A 3,047-nucleotide genomic window follows, 5' to 3' on the forward strand; every position below is an offset into this window, starting at 1 on the left:
TCCAGCCACGATTGCATGCACTTGACTCATGTCTCTCTAAACCATTCCTATTCAAATACACATCCAAATTCCTTCAAAGTATTGGAATTGTACCAGCCATCACCAGCTCGTCCGGCAACTTATTGCAGACACTCACCACCCTTTGCTTGACGCCATTGCTCCTCACTGCCTGTCGAACTCTCACCCTCCCACACCAGATTTATACCCTCTCGTGCTGCACTGCCCCACCTGAGCGAAACGAACTTATCTATTTACCCGAGAAATGCCCCTCATGATTGAAAAACCTCCATAAGGTCAGCTCCCAGCCTCTGACGCGCCAGGCAAAATAGTGAGAGAGTGCTCAGCCTGTAAGCGTTTGCACCTTTTCCATTTTCAAATGTAGGATGTAGCATGCTGTCTGAAGCAGTCATCTTAGCAGCTGATCTGTCGCTGACAAACGCTGCAGGAAGGCGTGATAACCTGCAAAATATGCTGTCAAACGAAGATTGCAAAAGCAACATGAGTCATTGAGCAAAACGTGCAATTGAGTTCTGCGCTGTTGCTGACTCTAAAGCAACTGCGTCCTTCGGGAGCTGAAAGAATCCCAAAGTTGGGTTACAATTCCAATGCATTTGGCATAAGGTTCGCAGCAGTTTATCAGCAGCACATAACCCTGACTCCAAAGGTCTGTGAGTTTCCAGAAGCACAGTGAGCGATCGTTGAATGTACGTTTCAAGCAGATGAAATTTGTCAACATGACAAGCTGCAGCTGAGCTGGTGGCATTGCGATTGAAATTGCATGCGTCCGAACATTGTGCTTAATTTTGGATATCAGAGCAAATGGTTAGCTCGAGTGTGCGCGTTCGGAAAAGTCAATTTTTTTTTGTTAAAAAACTTTGCAACGGAAGGAAACACTTCAGACGATCGTGCGATCGATTGCAAATCGGAAAACGAATAGCCGCCGTGGTTGTGAGCGCAGGCAATATAAGCCTTTGTTTTGAAAGAAAGTCAACGTAGGTCGGTTAGCTCAGCTGGTCAGAGCGTGGTGCTAATAACACCAAGGTCGTGGGTTCAATCCCCACACTGACCATGTGCAGCGCTCGTCTCGTCAGCTGTGCTGTGTCAAGGTTTGTCGTGGCTTTTGCTTTCACCGTCTGCATGAACTTGTCACATGATCGATTCAGATGTGTATTCATTTGAAAGCCGACCATCGCTGTCATGGAACATCAACGCGTTGGTCCTATGCCGGATCTCAGCTGCGTTGCTGTATTTCCAAACCACAAAATCACCAAGCAGAAAGCCTCACCGGCGCAATAAAACATTTGACAGGGATAGACGCACAACTCGATCGCCGTACCCATGATGACTGGTGGATGTTGTCTGCTGCAAATCAATCAGTCTCAATTGTTTTCACAAAGAAATGCAAAACATGAAATATATAAAGTATTAAGTCGACCTGGCAAAGTCTCGGAGGAGAACCAGAATTCAGGCTTCAATTCACTTCAAAGATTCGTTCAACTCATTTTCCTGGATCTCTGTTACTACATTTCCCGCGACTTCCAGAGGGAATTCATTCGCTTGCTCACCTCTCATGCATCGACACTGGAGTCATCATATCCCCAGCAATATCACAGAGTCATTAATAAAAGCAAATTACTGCAGATGCTGGAATTCGAAACCAAAAGAGAAAATGCTGGAAAATCTCAGCAGGTCTGGCACCATCTGCAAGGAGAGAAAAGAGCTGACGTTTCGAGTCTAACTGACCCTTTGGTAAAGATTTTGAAAAAAAAAGGGAGATTTACAGAGCTATTAACACCAGGCTGAGAGAAGGTGAGTCAAGGCTCCAGATGCAAAGGTGATAATGACAGTGCATGGAGAGATTAAAGGGAGATTAGGAGCCGCGAATGACCTGGGCTGAAGCCAGTGTTACGTGACAAAATATGTGGGGGATGTGTGAAACAGAGAGAAAATGGAAAACAGGGGAGAAGCGTAGCAAAGCGGCAAGAGGAGAGGAAAAATGTATTGACAGAGTGGGAAGCGACAGAAAGAGAGACAATCAAGAAATAAGAGGTACACAACAGTGAGAAAAACGCAAATAAAAAAGCTAAGTAAAATAACTGAAATAAAATTATCTGAAGTTGTTTGAATTTAACAACTTCAGACAATTTTACGTCATCATTTTATTCATCTTTTATCATTTCACCTGCAATATCATAGAGCCATTAGATATGGACAGCACTGAAAACACAATCTTCGGTCTGGCTCGTCCATTCCGAACAGATATCCTCAACTGATCCAGCCACGATTGCATGCACTTGACCCATGTCTCTCTAAACCCTTCCGATTCAAATACACATCCAAATTCCTTAAAAGTATTGGAATTTTCAAGCACAGTGAGCGATCGTTGAAGGTACGTTACAATAGCCGCCGTGGTTATGAGCGTCGGCAATATAGGCATATGCTTTGAAGCGGGGCGCAGGGGTTCGTTGTTCAGTTAGCTCAGCTGGTTCGAGCGTGATACTAATAACGCCGAGGTCGTGGGTTCGTTCCGCACTCTGATCGTCTGCAGCGCTTGTCTCGTCAGCTGTGCTATGTCAACGTTTGTCGTGGCTTTTGCTTTCACCGTCTGCAAGAACTTGTCACATGATCGATTCAGATGTGTATTCATTCGAAAGCCGGCCATCGCTGTCATGGAACATCAACTCGTCGGTCCCATGCCGGATCTCAGCTGCGTTGCTGTATTTCCCACAAAATCACCAAGCTGTAAGCCTCACCAGCGCAATAAAACATTTGACAGGGATAGACGCACAACTCGATCACCATACCCATGATGACTGGTGGATGTTGTCTGCAGCAAATCAATCAGTCTCAATTGTTTTCACAAAGAAATGCAAAGGGACAATCGGGACATGAAGCCAGAGGAAGTAGATGAGGTCTTCAATGAATACTTCCCATTTGTATTCACACAGGAGCAAGGCATCGTAGCTCGGCATTTCAGTTGGGATGGTGATTTTCTCAAACATATTACGATCAATAAGGAAGAGGTATTTTATGTTTTCACAGGCTTA

General features: G+C 44.9%; 1 non-coding gene across 1 annotated transcript; it reads left to right on the plus strand.

Moving 5' to 3' along the window:
* The first annotated feature begins 995 nt into the window (after window positions 1-995).
* trnai-aau (transfer RNA isoleucine (anticodon AAU)) lies at window positions 996-1,069 on the plus strand. Its single transcript has one exon. It is a non-coding gene; the product is annotated as a tRNA-Ile (tRNA).
* The last annotated feature ends 1,978 nt before the right edge of the window (window positions 1,070-3,047 follow it).

This window comes from Hemiscyllium ocellatum, unplaced genomic scaffold, assembly GCF_020745735.1.
Source record: "Hemiscyllium ocellatum isolate sHemOce1 unplaced genomic scaffold, sHemOce1.pat.X.cur. scaffold_388_pat_ctg1, whole genome shotgun sequence".
In the NCBI taxonomy this organism is placed as follows: domain Eukaryota; kingdom Metazoa; phylum Chordata; class Chondrichthyes; order Orectolobiformes; family Hemiscylliidae; genus Hemiscyllium; species Hemiscyllium ocellatum.